Here is a 20,178-nt window from a genome sequence, read left to right as displayed (position 1 = left end):
TCAGTGTTTGACAGCACCTCAATGCTGTCAAACACTGTCAAATCATCAGTCAAAAATAGATGGTTCATGTCCCTTTAAGAAAACTGGCAGATGAAACGTCATCAACTAACATCATGTGACACCAGCTTTCCCTTAATTGGCCAGCAAGCCCGCAGAGCAGGCTTAGCAAAGCCAATCAGGGGAAAATAGCATCTGCGTCAGATGTCGCTGGGGGTGGGACTAGAATCCGGAAGGCAGCAGTCCCGCCCCAACTCGTCTCGGTAAGTAAAATCCAGCCCAAAGTGTCTGCAAAGGGATATAGACAGGTTAAGTGAGTGGGCAAAACTTTGGCTGATGGAGTATAATGTGGGAAAATGTGAGGTTATCCACTTTGGTAGGAAGGATAAAAAAGCAAATTACTATTTAAATGGAGAGAGACTACAAAATGCTGCAGTACAGAGGGATCTGGGGGTCCTCGTACATGAAATACAAAAAGTTAGCATGCAGGTACAGCAAGTAATTAGGAAGGCAAATGTAATTTTGGCCTTTATTGCAAGGGGGTTGGAGTATAAAAGTAGGGAAGTCTTACTACTACTGTACAGGGCACTGGTGAGATCACATCTGGAGTACTGCATGCAGTTTTGGTCTCCTTATTTAAGGAGGGATATACTTGCATTGGAAGTAGTTCAGAGAAGGTTCACTGGGTTGATTCCTGAGATGAAGGGGTTGTCTTATGAAGAAAGGTTGAGCAGGTTGGGCCTATAATTGGAGTTTAGAAGAATGAGAGGTGATCTTATTGAAACATATAAGATTCTGAGGGGGCTTGACAGGGTAGATGCAGGGAGGATGTTTCCCCTCATGTAGGAATCTAGAACTAGGGGGCATAGGTTCAGAATAAGGGGTCGCCCATTTAAAATGGAGATGAGGAGGAATTCTTCTCTCAGAGGGTCGTGAATTTTTGGAATTCTCTACCCCAGAGAGCTGTGGAGGCGGAGTAATTGAATATATTCAAGGTGGAGATAGACATATATTTGAGCTACAGGGGAGTCAAGGGTTATGGGGAGTGAGCGGGAAAATGGAGTTGAGGCCAAGATCAGATCAGCCACGATCTTATTGAATGGTGGATCAGGCTCAAGGGGCCCAATGGCCTACTCCTGCTCCTATTTCTTATGTTCTTATGTATGTTCCTTGACTCAGTTTTGATGATTCTCTAAATGTGCAATAAATATTTTAGTCTATAAAATGTCATCCCCATTTGTTTTGGATTCTTTTAATTTGCTCTTTGCAGTATCATTTGCAATTATTTTATTTCACCAAATCATACTGTGTAATGCATTTCAGACCAACTAAGCTTCATGGAAATATAGTTGCTCCATTAAATCTTGTAAGATAATGGTGTTGTCAAACTCCAGGATCTACATTATCATAACATATGATAACAATAAGCAGTGCGTTTTACCACGTTCTGGCTACTGATGCAAGCAGGTCACCATTGGGCATTAGTAGCACACTTCTGATCTGTTGTACCTAGTTGAAGCAGCAAAGCAATGTTTCTATCACAGGCCATAGCTAACAGAAAATTCCACTGCATATTCCATTTTCTTCTAAATCTCTATAATAAGGCTGGAAAATTTATAATAGTTCTGTGGCTCCTGTTTGAATGGAGTGCGTTTTTGACTGTGATGGCCTGTAAATTAAATACATCTTTCCTTGTAAGTGGACTTTTGAGATGATAACCAATCCTGAGTAGAAAAATAATCTTATGATATAATCAGTAACATAATATCATCTGTATTAACTTCCCCTCATTTTAAGTTATCATCCCCAATAAAACCTAAATTACAAAAACTTAATGGAACAGAATTGCTGTCAAAATAACAGTGAGCCTATGTTGCTTACCGTTACTTATGTGTAATTGGCACAGCAACTTCAGGCGAGGTCAGATGTGTGGTTAACCGCAAAAATTTGGAAGTTGCCCTCCAAGATAGGCTGCTCTGCCATTAGCTTCTCGAAAAATGGCATCTCACTGTCTGACTCACCACTGAAATGTATTGAATGGTATGAAGTTCCTTTACTTGCACCATAGCTATGAACTAAACTCACCACAGAAAATTAGGGCTTGTCCATTTCAGTCTAAATACCCTTTTTAATGACATGATAAGTCTTTATTACTGCGAAACAACCTCTCTGGGACTGAAAATTTACTTTTACAACTGTGGATTCTCATTCCTTCAGATTTTAATTGTTGTTGGAAATTTTTTTAATTTTATTTTTATTTTTTCTATCACTTTTTTCTCTTTCTCTTAATTAAATCTTTCTTTCTTGCTCTTTATTTTAATTATTGTACCTGTTTTGACATTGAATTCATTATTCTAACTTACACTTCCTGGTTCAGACTCTGCGCTGTTCATCAATAATACTTCAATTTGTTTGGTTAAGAAGACACACAGTTGCTTGCCCTTTAGAAGACAATGCACTGTTTCAATCTCCCACTTACAGCAAAAGCTCATGGAAATTAAATTGACATGGACAAATCTAATGAACGGCAGGCGTCGTTTGTTTGCTGGCTGTAGTAAGTTCTGGCGCTATATCTCCTATGCAACAACAGCTAGCATTTATATAGCACCTTTAATGTAAAGAGACACCCAACAGATGAAGGGGGCAATGGCAGTGTAGCCAATTTAATCTACTCGTGAACTGTTGCTTTGTCAGTTCTCAATCCCTTCTCATGACTGCCATGAACTGAATAATGGGACTCATAATGCACCAACATACGCAGTCGATCAAATACACTTTGAACATTAAGCTGGACCATTACATGAGCAGAAATTGCACCTTATTAGAAAGTTCAGAGATACAGATTTGCAAAAAGTGTTCAGCCACTTATGCACAAAAAATGCACCAGCAAAATATGCAAATGTAAAATACCAAAACACCATTGGGGGATACATTTTGACAGCTAACAGCAGCAACTTAACTCTTCAAATTTCCTCTCCATGCTCAGTTTAATCAGAAAAAAATTGGTTATGATTTATTTGATGTTTTAATCTGCTTTTCTTTAAATCCAAAAACTACAGCTGCTCTTTTCTAGGCCTGCTATGTTGGATAAGCATTCAGAGGAGGACGGGAGGGGCACTGTTATAGTGTGAGTAATGCAGCGCACTATTACCACATTCCAGTCATGTGTCAAGGAAACACGAATGAAAGTGTGTGGTCTGTGCCTGAACTCAACTACAGAGTGTTCAATCATTCTGATGTGACTCCCATAGTATGCAGCTGCTGCTAGGAAATCCCACCCCACCATTAGTGAAATATTCTCTGAATAGAGCACCACATCATACTGGGCCATACTTCCAATGTGAGGAAGGCGCATGGATACAGAGTACTGACAAGGGGCCAATCCAAACAAAATATTTTCTTATTACTAACTAGATTCCAAAAATAATGGAATACTTCAAGAGTTTTACTGGCATGTAGTCCTTTGCTTCATTTTCAAAGATACTTTGTGTGCTTTGAATAAATAGTTTACTTATCCATATTTTTATCAATTTTTATTTTTTATATTAATCATTTAAAAAATGGGAAGCTCAGAATTAATCATCCTTATTGCCATGTGAGTCCAGCTTGGGCAAGATGATCAGGTGGGATTCCCTAGCAGAATGTTCTTTTCTCTGCATCAAATCAAATATCTCTTGCAACTTTCCAATTAACATTAAAAATTGTTACAAGGAATCCAAAAATACGTTGTGCCTAAATATAATTAAACCAACGAGGCAGTTTTCAAAAAAAAGTTACAGGCTATATGTCTGCATTAAAGTTTTTATAATACAACAGTTCATTCGATCAGTCAAATAATCAATAAACCAATCTGATCTAAGATCAAAGGGACAGTTGAAGTTAAAGCCAAGGAAACAAAAATGTACAGACTTTATCATTATCACAGCAACTGTGGCTAGATATAGTGTTATTGCAGCTTTTTCCTGCTCAGAACTTTGACGCACACACAAACCCTGCTTGAGTGTGATTCATATACTCTGTGAGAGTAGTCACAAATTATGCCTTTATTTTGCCAAATACAGAAGCCTTTTACTGAAGACTCTTTGTTGGGGTCTTGATAGCTGCAGTAATATAGTGTTGAGTGCTCTTCTGGAGAGGCCAATCTCGGCCTCAAAGGAATTTTAAACTCAGCTAAGAACCATGCAGCACTGCTGTGAGTAGGCAGCTGGCTGGCATGATAGAGCAAGTCGAGGATAACATTTTTTTAATGTAACCTACAGTGAGAAATGTATTATTCAGCGAAGTATCTTTTCTGTCAGTCAATGTGGAGTGTCACTACAGTATTGCGCATGGTGAAGTTCATGGTGCAGATCATTCCACCCTCCCCGTGGATAGGCTACAAGGGTAAGAAGGTTTCAGAAAGTGAAAAACCACAGCACTGTGAAACAAAACCATGTAAATGGCTTAAGACTCCATGATTACATATGTAGAGGATAAAATATGTGAGGAATAAAGATATTGATTTTTACTTCAAGAAGAAAAAGTTAAACATCAATTAATACATTTCTCATCAGCTTTTGACCCTGCTCATCACATATATATCAGAATTGTTAAAGAAAAAATACACAAGGTTTTAAACTGTTGCACTGAAATGAGCAACAAAACATGAATTACACAGCTGTACAGTGACTCAGTAAGTGGTGTTATGAAGCTTGTGGTTTGCATTGCTATGGATCTGTGACAGGGAAATTTGAAAGATTCATGAAATGTGCACTCTGCAAAGTGCAAATAAAGACAAAGTTCACTGAAGTGATAACATTATACAGGATAACAATGATTTTTTGGGAATTACCAACAATTTTTAACTTCAGAAATACCAAAAGTATACAAGATTCCACCCTGTAGCATATCATTTAGACAGGCAGTGTCCACCTTGGCCTGTGGCCCAATCCAGCCAGCAGGCTCCTTTCATTCACCCAATGCTCCTTCTCAATGGGGGCAATTCTAATCCTACTTGCTCAGCAGAAATCTGATGGGCGAGCAGTTAAAATCGGACTGGCTCTTACCTGTCCAAAAGCTGCCATGATTGCAACATCTGCAATTTTAACCTGCTCTCCTGAGCAGGAAGCAAGGACACACGCCCAGAGCCAAGAGGGTCCTTCTTTACATAAATAAGAACAGAAAATGCTGGAAACGCTCAGCAAGCCAGGCAGCATCCATAGAGAGAGAAACAGCGTTAACGTTTCAGGTCTGGGACCCTTCATCAGAACTGGAAAAGTTGGAGTTGTAACAAATTTTAAGCAGGTGCAGAGACAGGGAGAGGGGGGCGGTGGGAGGGGAGGAAGAAATTGAAGGAACAGTCTGTGCTAAGATAAGAGGCAGGAAAGATAAAATGTTGCAAATGGGGTTGGCAAAATCATACAGCATGAAAAATGGGAGATGGGGTTATAGTTTGAAATTGTTGAACTCAATGTTGAGTCCAGAAGGCTGTAAAGTGCCTAATCGAAAGACGAGGTGCTGTTCCTCGAGCTTACATTGAGCTTCATTGGAACAATGTAAGAGGCCGAGGACAGAGAGATCAGAGTGGGAGTGAAGCGGAGAATTAAAGTGACAGACGACCGGAAGCTCAGGGTCACCCTTACGGACTGAATGGAGGTGTTCCGCAAAGCAGTTGCCCAATCTGCGTTTGGTCTCCCCAATGTAGAGGAGACCGCATTGTGAGCAGCGAATACAGTATACTAAATTGCAAGAAGTACAAGTAAATTGCTGTTTCACCTGGAAGGGGTGTTTGGGGCCCTGGACAGTGGGAAGGGAGGAAGTAAAAGGGCAGGTGTTGCCTCTCCTGCGCTTGCACGGGAAGGTGTCAGGCGAAGGGGAAGGGGTGTTGGGGGTGATAGAGGAGTGGACCAGGGTGTCGCGGAGGGAGCGGTCCCTTCGGAATGCTGAAAGGGGAGGTGAGGGGAAGATGCGATTGGTGGTGGGATCACGTTGGAGGTGGCGGAAATGGCGGAGGATGATCCGTTGATTGTGGAGGCTGGTGGGGTGAAAGGTGAGGACAAGGGGAACCCTATCATGGTTCTGTGAGGGAGGGGAAGGGGTGAGAGCAGAAGTGCGGGAAATAGAATGGACACGGTCAACGGCCATGTCAACCACAGTAGAGGGGAATCCTTGATTGAGGAAAAAGGAAGGCATGTTGGAAACACTGATATGGCAGGTGGCATCGTCAGGACAACATATGCATGTTGCGGTCCGATGACATTATTGAGACTCGACTGTAATTTTAACTCAGGCCTGAGCGGGGAATCCATCTGAAGTTAAAATCGGAGCCAGAATGTCAGTTTTAACTAGGGTTAGTTTTTTTGGGAGCTGAAAGTAACTGTGGTTGCAATCAGTTTTGCGTGCTCAATATGAGAAGAAGTGTGGGCACTGGATGAATGGTTTAACTGCTGCCACTTTTTAATTTTTTCAGGCCTGGATACCTAGGAATGGTTGCTCTCTGATCGGTGGATTAGACCAATCATCAAGCAGCTCCTTTGCACCAATCAAATCTGCAGCTCAAGAAGTTTAAGGAGGTAAGGCTCAATCATCCCATATTTCAAGCTTTAGGAGAAAGGCAATTATTGGAGAGAAGGATGGGAGTGAGGACCTGTAGGATTCGCAAAATTGAACTTTATATTATAAAGGGTCGAATGGCAGAAGAGGCCATGATTTTAAAGACTATTTTAAAAGAAGCCCAGGAAAAAGGGGCATTCAAAATGGCCACCAGACCCCGTGACCAACTTATTGGGACACTTTAAAATGGTTCCTGCAAATCCTCCGACAGCTTTGTGGATTCAGCCCAAAGTAAGTTCTGGAAGCTGTTTCTGAGAGAACGAAACCAGACACCCACATATACATATAGATTGGATGCAGATCCAGTCAAGATCGGCCTGTGGATAAAGGCCATCTAAATGTTGACCCAGACAAAAGGGAACAGTTTCATATTCATGAGAAGAGCATCAAGGACCCGTTAAAGACATCACCAGGACATTAAAAACAATGAAGGTGATTCCAGACCAGAGATGGCCCTTTACCGGCCATCCCAAAGTATTTTAAAATATAATAACTACCCCATTGTGCAACAAGCCCGCCAAAAGTTAAACAAAGACTAACCTGATTTTGGGCGGGAGAAAGAAGCTTCTGGAGAGAAGTATAATTGAGAGAACACACGGGTAGGAATTAGGAGTTGCAGCCTTTCGAGTTGCTATTCAGCCTTGGAGCGTTTTGGAAGAAGACTAAGCCGCCATCAAGAAGGTCGTTCGAGCCGGCATCCTGCCCCGGGGTAAAACAACGGGAGATCATCGACCAACCCCGGGCCGTTGACGAAACGAGAGGCCATCGACCCACTCCGGCTCAGGAGAAAAGACAAGAAAAAATGACAGAAGAAGCCGAGGTCGAGCAGCCGTCCCCGACCCCCACCTCAGGAGAGAGGTCGCCTGAAGGGATCAAAACGCAGACCTGTTTCAAAACCTTGCACTTCCTAGTTGGATTGGTGAGCATGTTTCTGGCCCTTCATAATCAGATCTAGATAGGTTTAAGGGGGTGGACATTTAAGGGTATAATTAACATGAGTTGTTGTCCCTCGATGTTCCGTGTGTTTCCCTATTTCATGATGATCTTTGTAGAGTATAATATGCCTGTATTTGCCTTAGTTAGTATTGTGTCATTATGATTTGTTTGTGTTTTTCCCTCCCATGTACCCTCTTATTTGCTTGCATCTTGATTTGTTCTACATTATGCAATAAAATTCCATTTTGTTTCATCAAACTTGGTCTATAAGAGTTTTCTCTACATTGTAGTTCCTGCCCCCAAGTCCAGAGTACAGAATCTAAGGGGCGAGTGGGTCGAACCACTCACGGTTTTCCTGTGCAAGAGAGAGAGGCCTCTAGCGAGAGAAACCTCTGCGATCTAAAACCCCTTACAGACCAGGTGGAGAAAAGGTTGGGAATGAGGTTGTTGTGAAGAGGGTGAGGATTTGGATTTCTTTTGCTTGGGGCTTGAAACGTTTGGGTATCGGGACACTGGGATTTTGTGTGTATTGGGGATCTTGATTTTTGCGTGCATATTTCACCGCTTTCTTGTGTATGGGGTGCTATTTTTGTGTATGGGTGTGTATGAACTCTCTGTGTACATCAAGCTGTCGTATTTCTGCAGTTCAGTTTTGTCATGAGTATCAGGCCCTAGCTCCAAAAGGTTGACTGTTGCTGATCTAGACCACTATTACGGATATCTTTGAAGAGAAGCGTTACAGACGCTGTTCAATATATATTCTTTTTAATCTTGCATGTAAAGTCAGCAACATAATTTGACAAATAGTTCTTAAGTTCAGTATCCCACAAAAAATTGCTATCAGATATCTACACGAGGCGGTACACCCGGAACTACTTTCCCGTAAGTCACTGGCAGCTGAAAAACAATTCAAACAGCTGAGTTTTCACTCTTAACATCAGTGAGTGGTGACAGTAACCATAGCAACGCCCACCTAATAAGTGCTGCTGAGCTCTCTGTGACGTCCATACCGCAAACAAAGCACGACTGCACTGCACAGCTGACATTCTCATGCTCGCTGTCAGTAGCCACAAGTACGTTACCTGTCACCGTGGGAATTAACTGCATTTTCATACAACCCCCTTAACAGTGCATAGTTAAAGGCACAACCGCACCACTGAAGATATGTTATAACACAAAATTAAGTCCACCATAATAAAGGTTTATTGGGTACTTATTGACAAAACAGTAAAAATACAATGACAGGTAAAAGAGAATAGCAATCTTTTACCACACACAATTACATGACCGGTAACTATCTCTTTTAATTACAAAACTCTAACTAGTTAACACAATTCACAAACCCACAGCAATGGGCAGTGAACTACAGAGTGAGTTTGAAGTTCAACATAATTTTCAAAATTATTCAAGCAAATATTTAACAATGAAATGGTAGAACCTGGTTACAGAGTCCTGTTAGTGCCAAGGAAGCTTCCCAGCCAACTCGGGGAAATAACCAGGTAGCTCCAGCACTAACCTCGCCTCAGAAAAAAGTGCAACTAACACCTGGCCATGAGACCGTGAACCAGTGGTATGAATTATTCACTGGATAGGCAGATTGAACAATTTCTAATACATGATGGAAGTACACATTATTACACCAGCAATTACTTGGCTCTTTTATCAGACTTTGCAAACACATTGAAAGACATGGAAGAGCATCATTTAATTTCATCATTGGATGCAATACGATTCTCAGCAAATCTAATCTCTCTATGTGAAAAAAAACCTAAGGAGCAGAATCTGAGCCAACAATGCACTCTATGTTCCAGTCTATTGAAAGGTACCAAAGCACGAAAACCAGCAATATTCAATTACACCACATGAGTACTTCACAAAACATGACATCTCGAGAGCCAAGCAGTTGCAATTAAAGCAGCTTGGAACTGCTACAGAGAATAAAAGCTACTGACAAAACCGAAAGATGTAACAGAAAAACGGTATAAGAATAAACCTCAGAACATAGACTCCACAAGCTTATTCTGATGTTATCTACGCATAGCACAATTGAAAATCGCAATCTCGAATGTGGAGACAAAGAACTGAGAAAGAGTACAGAATGAAAAGCCATATTTAGAAAGTGCGAGACAATGATTATCAGAAACTGCCATCAACTCAAGCATGTTTTTCCTATTGAGAAACTAAGGTGAAGGACCAAGGTCCATAGCACAGAATGGTAGCATAGTTGAAAAGAGAAAAAAGCGAAGTCTCGGTTAATAAGGGAGCAGAGTTATATTTAGGTCTTAAAAGTTGGAGGATGGAAAGACGGGAGGATATAAATGGTTCCTGATTTTGCAACGCCGTGAAGAAATACGAAGGAGGAAAGGAGTGTAGGACAGTTTATTTGCAGCTCAGGAGAAACAAGAGAAGAAAGTTCAGAGCCAGAGTAATATTGATTAAATACAGAGAGATAAGAAAACTTGCAACAGAGAGAGGTTGGAGCAGAGAGGTGAGGGAGGAACCATTTTTCTTGCATCTTGTCCTGAACAGCTTCCCCAAGTATTATAGTTTCGGGTGGATTTAGGGTTTATAGAGTGCTTAGAAGTGTTGACAAGAAAAGAACTGCTTGACGTGAAAGTGGAAACTCAGCTTGTTGGAGCAGGCTTTGGCAATGCAGGAGATGTGAGAGTTCGACTTGAGGTCAGAGGAGATAGTGAAACCAGACAGAAGAAGGGAGGCTAAAGCTACATTTGTAGCTGTGCGAGGCAGAGAGGCCAAAATGACTCTGGCATTCCAACAGACTCCCATCAGAACTTCAGTGGGCCTCTGCTGGGAACAAGTTGTGATGGGCCTCAGCCACACAGTAAACTATCAGGACTTGAGTTGCATTTAGCAGCTCCAGTCATTGGGGTAGAAATTAGTCCTCGTTGCGCCTATTTTCCAGGCAATAAACAGCAACAACAACTTGTATGTATGTAATGCCTTTAACGTAGCAAAACAACCCAAGGCACTTCACAGGGGTAAAAGGGACCAATTTTGGGGCGTAACATCTTGCGCCCAATCTGCACCTGCATTATGTGCACCACCATATTGGTAAAGGAGGTTTTACAGTTAACGCAGGTGGCTACCTAAAATGGGCATTAGCCCTCTTGCCGAAAGCCTGTTTTAGGACCCTTCTACCAAATCGGCTGCCCTGAGCAAAGTAGGTGTCGGGACTATTCCACTCAGGTTTACCTGTTGCGGATACAGTCTAGCAAGTAGTCAGCATCAATCCCGAAGGCCGCTTCTGAGCCACGATCAGCCTCCCTCCTGTTGTCCTTCACCACCACCTCTTCCCCCCACACCCACGGTTTACCTGAGGGCCACTGCAAAATCGATCTTGTTGAAATGGGCAAGCTACCTCTCAAGTTGCAACAGGTGCCGGCAGCTCACTGTGAGGCGCAAGGCCCAATTTCAGGCATCTGTTGGCTATGCACCCGAAATTAGGTTAAAACTAGTTTCTACTTCATTGAATCTAAAGGTTGTGAGCAGAAATAAAGTTAGCTCTGAATAATTCTTGAACATGGGAAGGGACCAATGAGGGGAAGAAATGGGAGGGGAAAGGGTGATTACCTTTGCAAGAGGGAAACCTACCCTCAAAACAAAAGAGACAAGCTGCATGGGAAGATGTTGGATAGAATATTAATACAACAAATTACAAACAAAATAAGATTACAGATGTATGTTATCATGTAGAATGACCTTTACTCTCCATCTAACCAATGCTGCACTTCATCTGGGAGTGCTTGAAGCTGAATTGGATCCATGAAGTGCAAAGAATGTCCTAGTCCCATCACTCTCCTTGATTAGAGTTAAACTTCTGTAGGAAAATTGATGAGATTATCACATGCAGCTGTCTTGATGGACCTCATGTCATAATCAGTCCATCTAAAAACATTGTGCACAAATACAGCTATGCTGTAACCTTGTAGGTATATAAACCTTGCAACAGAGGAAATTGCGTAATTTTAAATAGTAACACATCTCCTTTTCAGGCTTTCGTGTTAGCTGACATTGTTAATGGTTCTCTTTCGTCAGATACTACCCCTCTCCCTCAAATCTACCGTCGTCACCCCTCCTCAAAAAACCAACCCTTGATCCCTCTGTCCTTACAAACTATCACCCCATCTCCAATCTCCCTTTCCTCTCCAAAGTCCTTGAACATGTATTCGCCTCTCAAATCCATGCCCATCTTTCCTGCAACTCCATGTTTTAATCCCTCCAATCAAGGTTTGCACCCCTGCCACAGTACTGAAACAGCTTTCATCAAAGTCACAAATGACATCCTTTGTGATTGTGACAAAGGTAAACTATCCTTCCTCGTCCTTCTCGACTTGTCTGCAGCCTTTGACATAGTTAACCACTCCTGCCTCCTCCAATGCCTCTCCACCATCGTCCAGTTGGGTGGGACTGCACTCACCTGGTTCCATTCTTATCTATCTAATCATAGCCAGTGAATCACCTGCAATGGCTTCTCTTCCCACTCCCGCATCGTTGCCTCTGGTATCCCCCAAGGATCTATCCTTGGCCCCCTCCTATTTCTCATCTACATGCTGCCCCTTGGCAACATCATCCGAAAACACAGCATCAGTTTCCACATGTATGCTGACGACATCCAGCTCTATCTCACCACCATTTCTCTCGATCTCTCCACGGTTTCTAAATTGTCAGACTGCTTGACTGTCATCCAGTACTGGATGAGCAGAAATTTTCTCCAATTAAATATTGGGAAGATCAAAGCCATTGTTTTCGGTCCCCACCACAAACTCCGTTCCCTAGCCACTGACTCCATCCCACTCCCTAACATCTGTCTGAGGCTGAACCACACTGTTCACAACCTTGGTGACATATTTGAGCCTGAAATGAGCTTCTGACCACAAGTTTGCAGATGACACAAAGCTGGGTGGGCGTGTGTGCTGTGAGGAGGATGCAGAGAAACTCCAGTATGATTTGGACAGGTTGGGTGATTGGGCAGATGCATGGCAGATGCAGTATAATGTGGATAAATTCGAGGTTATCCACTTTGGTGTCAAAAACAGGAAGGCAGATTATTATCTGTACGGCAATAGATTGGGGAAAGGAGAAGTGCAACGAGACCTGGGTGTCCTTCTGCACCAGTCGCTGAAGGTAAGCATGCAGGTGCAGCAGATGGTTACAAAGGCAAATGGTATGTTGGCCTTCATACTGAGAGGATTCGAGTACAGGAGCAAGGATGTCTTGCTGCAGTTGTACAGGGCCTTGGTGAGACCACACCTTGAGTATTGTGTGCAGTTTTGGTCACCTTATCTGAGGAAGGATGTTCTTGCCATGGAGGGAGTGCAGTGAAGATTCACCAGACTGATACCTGGGATGGCAGGAATGACGTATGAAGAGAGATTGGGTCGATGAGGCTTGTATTCACTAGAGTTTAGAAGAATGAGAGGGGATCTCATTGAAACTTATAAAATTCTAACGGGACTAGACAGACTAGGTGCAGGAAGGATGTTCCCGATGGCGGGGGAGTCCAGAACCAGTGGTCACAGTCTAAGGATAAGGGGTAAGTCATTTAGGACTGAGATGAAGAGGAATTTCTTCACCCAGAGAGTGGTGAACCTGTGGAGTTCTCTACCACAGAAGGCAGTTGAGGCCAATTCATTAATATATTCAAGAAGGAGTTAGATATATTTCTTAAGGCTAAAGGGATCAAGGGATATGGGGAGAAAGCAGGGACAGGGTACTGAATTTGGATAATCATCCGTGATCTTATTAAATGGCGGAACAGGCTCGAGGGGCCGAATGGCCTACTCCTGCTCCTATCTTCTATGTTTTTATGTTTCTATATCCGCAGCATAACTAAGATCGCCTATTTCCACTTCCGTAACATCGCCCGTCTGCACCCCTGCTTCAGCTCATCAGAAGCTGAAACCCTCATCCACGCCTTTGTTACCTCAAGACTTGACTATTCCAGCACACTCCTGGCTGGCCTCCCACGTTCTACCCTACGTAAACTTGAGGTCATCCAAATTTCAGCTGTCTGTGTCCTAACTCACACCATGTCCCGTTCACCCATCACCCCGTGTTCACTAACCTACATTGGCTCCCGGTTAAGCAATGTCTCGATTTCAAAATTCTCATCCTTGTTTTCAAATCCCTCCATGGCCTCGCCCCTCTCTATCTCTGTAACCTCCTCCAGCCCCACAACCCCCCAAGATATCTGCGCTCCTCAAATTCTGCCCTCTTGTGCATCCCTGATTATAATCGCTCAACCATTGGTGGCCGTGCCTTCTGTTGCCTAGGCCCTAAGCTCTGGTATTCCCTCCCTAAACCTCTCCGCCACTCTACCTCTCTTTCCTCCTTTATGATGCTCCTTAAAACCTTATGATGCTCTTTGACCAAGCTTTTGGTCATCTGCCCTAATTTCTCCTCATGCGGCTCGGTGTCAAATTTTGGTCTTATAACACTCCTGTGAAGCACCTTGGGATGCTTTACTATGTTAAAGGTGCTATAATAATACAAGCTGTTGTTGTTGTTTTTGTTGTTGTAGTAAGGCCTTCAACAGATAAGTCTGACATGATCATAATGCAATCAGAACAGAGAAGATAGTGCATTCAATCTACCTGTTAAAGGTGTGTTACATTGATACACAGCCACAGGAACAATCACAAACATTAATACTGGCATTATACCTCCTTCAAATATAATCCAAATGTCACCAGTAGAATAAAACCCAGTACTGTAAAATACCTCCATTAAAAGTAATATTGCAAATAAGCAAGATGAACTAATACAGCAAACCCACTGTACTGGCATCACCAGTCCCTAAATACCTCACACACTATATAATATTCCAACTGTAGGGTTTTAACTTTTCATCTAAACAAGCCATCACATTTATACCATAACATAACAATCAACTTCTCAGGGCCTCTGGATCTTTTAAATTATTCTAAGCCTTGAGGAAGTGACCCACAGTCACGGCCCCTTAAACTGAAATAATCTCGCACAACGCTGTCATAGATAGGAGAACTTCAATATGTAGGTCACGAACACTGGCCTGGAGCTGTTGTAGCTGAAAACAAATCGGCTGGAAGGTGAAGAGTCAATCTTTAGTTACCATTTTCTGTGCCATGATTCTGCTTTGCCTGTGACAAAATATTCATATTCAAATAAATAGAGGAGACAACTGCAAAATATAAACGTACACAAGAGCACACGATAAATTTGGATGTTGAAGGCCATTAGGCCCATCTTAATTTCTCCATCCAGAAGGACTCTACAGTCTCACCCTACCCCACACGACCCCCCCACACCACCCCCCACACCAACCCCCTCCGCCCCACACCACCCCCACAGCCCCACACAACCCCACCCCCACACCCACCCCCACAAACCCCCCACACCTCCCACACCACCCCTACACCCCCACCCCCTCACACCACCCCCCGCACCAACCCCCTCCCCCCACACCACACCCCACACCAACCCCCACAACCCCCACACCACCCCCCACACCAACCCCCTCCCCCTCACACCACCCCCCACACCAACCCCCACAACCCCCCCACACCACCCCCACACCAACCCCCTCCCCCTCACACCACCCCCCGCACCGCCCCCCCCACACCACCCGCCACACCAACCCCCTCCCCCCCACACCACCCCCCACACCAACCCCCACACCAACCCCCTCCCCTCACACCACCACCCACACCAACCCCCACAACACCCCACACCACCCCCCACACCAACCCCCTCCCCCTCACACACCCCCCGCACCACCCCCCCACACCACCCCCCACACCAACCCCCTCCCCCCCACACCACCCCCCACGCCAACCCCCACACCAACCCCCTCCCCCTCACACCACCCCCCCACACCAACCCCCTCCCCCCCACACCACCCCCACACCAACCCCCACAACCCCCCACACCACCCCCCACACCAACCCCCTCCCCCTTACACCACCCCCCACACCAACCCCCACAACCCCCCACACCACCCCCCACACCAACCCCCTCCCCCCCACACCACCCCCCACACCAACCCCCACGACCCCCCACACCACCCCCCACACCAACCCCCTCCCCCTCACACCACCCCCCGCACCAAACCCCTCCCCCCACACCACCGCACCACAGACGCACAAAACCCCACCCCCACCCCACACTACCCCCCCACACCACCCCCACACCAACCCCCACCCCCCCCACACCACCCCCCACACCAACTCCCTCCCCCCCACACCACCCCCCACACCAACACCCACAACCCCCCGCACCACCGCCCACACCCCCCTCCTTCCCACACCAACCCCCTCCCCCCACACCACCACCCCACAGACCCACACAACCCCGCCCCCCACCCCCACCCCACACTACCCCCCCACACCACCCCCACACCAACCCCCACCCCCCCACACCACCCCCCACACCAACCCCCTCCCCCCCACACCACCCCCCACACCAACACCCACAACCCCCCACACCACCGCCCCACAGCCCCACACAACCCCACCCCCACACGACACCCCCACAACCCCCCACACTCCCCACAACTCGCACGCCCCCCCACACCTCCCACACCACCCCTACATCCCCCACCCCCTCACACCACACCCCGCACCCCACCCCCGTCTCCCACACACACCCCACACCCCACCACCTCCCCACCCCCCCACTCCCCACAACTCGCACGCCCCCCACACCTCCCACACCACCCCTACACCCCCCACCCCAAACACCCCAAACCACCCCCGCACCCCAGCCCCGTCCCCCACACATACACCCCACCCCACCACCTCCCCACACAACCCACACCCTCCCACCTCCCCACCTCCCCACACAAACCCCCCACACCCCCACACCCTCCCGCCCCCCAAACCACCCCGTCCCCACACCTCCACACCCCCCAAACACAACCCCCACCCCCCAAACCACCCCCCATACCCCCCACACTACCCCTATCACCCCAGCCCCCACACCCCGACCGCCTCCCCACCAACCCAGCCCCCACACGCCCACCACCTCCCCACCCCCCACACACACCCCCCACAGCCCCCCACCACCCCAGCCCACACACGCCGACCACCTCCCCACTCCCCCCACACACCCCCTCCCCCCCACACCACCCCCACTACCCCAGCCCCCACACCCCCTCCACCTCCCCAGCCCCACACCCCCCCCAGCACCTCCCCACCCCCCACCCCTCACACCTCCCACCCCAACCCCCCACACTCACACCCCACCATCCCCCACACACACCCCAGGCTCTGTCCTGCTATTGGAGCCATAATGTTGATATGGTTTGTCCAGTTTGGCTGCTGGTCAATGGTGGCCCCCCAGGATGTTGATGATGGTGGACTCAGCAATGGCAGTACTATTGAATGTCGGGTGAGATGGTTCTCTTGTTGATTGTTTAATATCCCCAAAATAAAAGCAATCAAAAGCACATTAATGACCTAGAAATAGACTCTAAGGCATGTTTGAATGAAAGTTTTCTTTTAAAACCGTGATTTTCCTTTTTTTCTTTGTTTTATGTCAGTTTAAAGCTACTACTGTATAGTGACTATGAAGTCACCAGAACCTCAGCCATCTCTGAGCAGTGTTCTGCATTGCTGATGTAAATTTGGCATTTTAGCCATATTTTAATAATTAGTCTCTTCCTGTTTCCTGACCCAGACCCCCATTGTTTCTGGATCATTAGTTCAGAGGGATAAACTATATTTCTTTATTATTCAGCAGCCAAATTTCGTCCCATCAAAGACCTGCCCACCTCTCTCTCCATGAGGCACTGCACAACAAGGCAGAAAAGCAGCCAATTTCTGTTAGATCCGTGTATTTTTGATGTAGTGTGTCCTTCAATAACTAGACACGAGACTGCAGGAACAATCAACAGGTATTTACTGGATGAGGGTTACTCTAAAAACTAAAGTACAGATCCCTACTCAGGGTTTATATACAGGTGTGGTCACTGCTGGTACTACAGTATACAGGAGCTGTAAAAAGTAGTTCTCCCCTTAAAGGTAGATACACTACAATTCCTCTCCTTTTAGATTGACAGTACCATAACATTCATTTAACAATTAACACTTTTAACATGCACATTAACTGAAAATAGTTCATTTATAAATTCAGTCTTGGGGCGGCTTCCTGATCCTTTCTGGATAGCGCCTTTCCTGAGTGTCTTGTTCTTGGTGCGGAGGCCCCCTGTCGTCAGTTGGTTCATCAGCTTCCGATGCTACTGTTTCTGTGGTAGATGCTACCTGTATGTTGGGTTCATCACCAGGTGCGCGAGTCATGGGGTTGACTCGTTCCTGTGACTCTAGGATCTGGTCGACATGGCGTCTCACAATGTTCTCCCCAACATCCACTGTGTACATTAGTGGCCCCTGCCGTGTGCATATCATTCCTGGTTGCCATTTCTCTGTTCGGTAGTCGCAGGCCAAGACTGGTTGCCCTACATTGAAGCTCCTTGTCGGCTTCTCATTGATGTGCTGGAATTGCTTATTCTCAACATCTCTTCGTACATTTGGTCTGAGCAAATCCAGACGAGATCTCAACCTTCGGTTAAAGAACATCATGGCCGGGGTCTGGTTACTGACTGCATGTGTCGCACTTCTGTAGGCTAAGAGGAAATTGTCCACCTTATGCTGCAGTGGAATGTCGTCATCGCACATGGCCCTTACTGCTTTCTTAAAGGTTTGTACGAACCTCTCAGCCAATCCATTTGTGGCTGGATGATACGGGGCGGATGTGTAATGCCTTACCCCATTCCTTTTCATGAATCTTCGAAACTCTTCGGACACAAACTGTGGTCCGTTATCAGAGCAAATCTGTTCTGGCAAGCTGTTCCTGGCAAATATGGTCCATAGGACTGCAATAGTTTTCTCCGTGGTGGTGGACGACATTTTGATCACCTCAGGCCATTTCGAGTGCGCATCCACGGCTATTAGAAACATTGAGTCCATGAATGGACCAGCAAAATCAATATGCACCCATTGCCATGGAGATGAGGGCCACTCCCATGGGTGTAGAGGGGCATGTGGTGGTGCATTTTGGACCTTCCGGCATCCTGAGCAGCTCTTTGTCAGGTCCTCGATTTGCTGATCGATCCCTGGCCACCACACATAAGCCCTAGCAAGGCTTTTCATTTTTACCCCTCCCAGATGGCCTTCGTGAAGCTCATTGAGCACTCTCTCCCTTAACTTGGGTGGAATTACCACTCGGGATCCACACATCAGGGTCCCCTGGCATGCTGACAGCTGTTCTCTTCTGGATGAGAATGCTGGCAACAGTGAGTCACCATGTGTTGGCCATCCCTTCACCATCAAGTCATATACCGGAGACAGTGTCGGGTCATTTCGGGTCTCCTTCTCTATATCAGCGTTAGTTACTGGCAAGCGTTCAATTATAGTTGAAAGAAATATTTTGACAGGGTCCACTGCTGGTGCTTCCTCCGCAGTAGGCAGTGGCAGGCGTGATAGCCCATCAGCGTTTCCATGCTGTTTCGTGCCCTTGTACTCGATTTCATATTGGTTCGCCCCTAGAAAAAGCGACCATCTTTGTAGCCATTGCGCAGTCATCACCGGCACGCCCTTCTTTGGATTAAAGATGGAGACAAGTGGTTGGTGGTCCGTCAGCAAGGTGAACTTCTGCCCGTGCAGATAGTGGTTGAACTTTTTCACTCCCCACACTAGGCTGAGGGCCTCCCTGTCAATCTGGGTGTAGTTACGCTCGGCTGAGGTTAGTGACCGAGACGCAAAGGCTACCGGCCTCTCCGAGCCGTCTGGGAACTTGTGCGACAGCACCGCTCTGATGCCATAGGGTGATGCATCACACGCCAACCGAATTGGTAGTGCTGGGTTGAAATGAGCCAACACCTCTTTTGATGTGATCAATTCTTTGCACTTCTGGAAAGCTCGTTTACATTTGTCATTCCACTTCCATGGTACCCCCGTTTGCAGTAGGGTGTTCAGTGGGTGTAGTACTGTAGACAAATTCGGCAAGAACTTATGGTAGTAGTGCACCAGCCCGCGGAACGACCTCAGTTGTGACACATTTTCCGGTGCTGGAGCCTTGACTACTGCCTCAATCTTTTCAGGGGACTTATGTAACCCCTCTTCATCAATAACGTGGCCACAATACGAGATCTGCTTCTGGAAAAATTCGCATTTGTGACGATTTGCTCGGAGCCCATATTCCTTCAATCTAGTGAGCACCTGCTCCAGGATGGCAAGGTGATCACTGTCATTTTCGCCCATGACCAGGATGTCATCCAAATAACACTGGGTCCCTGGAATCCCTTGCAGGACTTGATCCATTGCCCTTTGCCAAATAGCCGGAGCTGATGCTACCCCGAACACCAGCCGGTTGTATTGGTAGAGACCTTTATGAGTGTTGATCATGAGGTACTGTTTCGAGGCTTCTTTTACCTCCATTTGCAGGTACGCCTGGGCCAGATCAATCTTAGTGAAGCGTTTCCCTCCAGATAGCGAGGCGAAAATATCTTCAATCCGCGGAAGCGGATATTGTACCGTGTGAAGGATTGGGTTCACTGTCACCTTAAAGTCCCCACAGATGTGAACTTTCTTTGGTTCCCTAGGCGTATTACTCAATGACGTCTTCATTACAGGAGCGATGGGTGTGGCCCACTCGCTC

The sequence above is a fragment of the Somniosus microcephalus genome, chromosome 10 (genome assembly GCF_052327205.1).
Source record: "Somniosus microcephalus isolate GS21.2 chromosome 10, FLI_Smic_1.0, whole genome shotgun sequence".
NCBI classification, from domain to species: domain Eukaryota; kingdom Metazoa; phylum Chordata; class Chondrichthyes; order Squaliformes; family Somniosidae; genus Somniosus; species Somniosus microcephalus.
Note: the sequence above shows the minus strand (reverse complement) of the source record.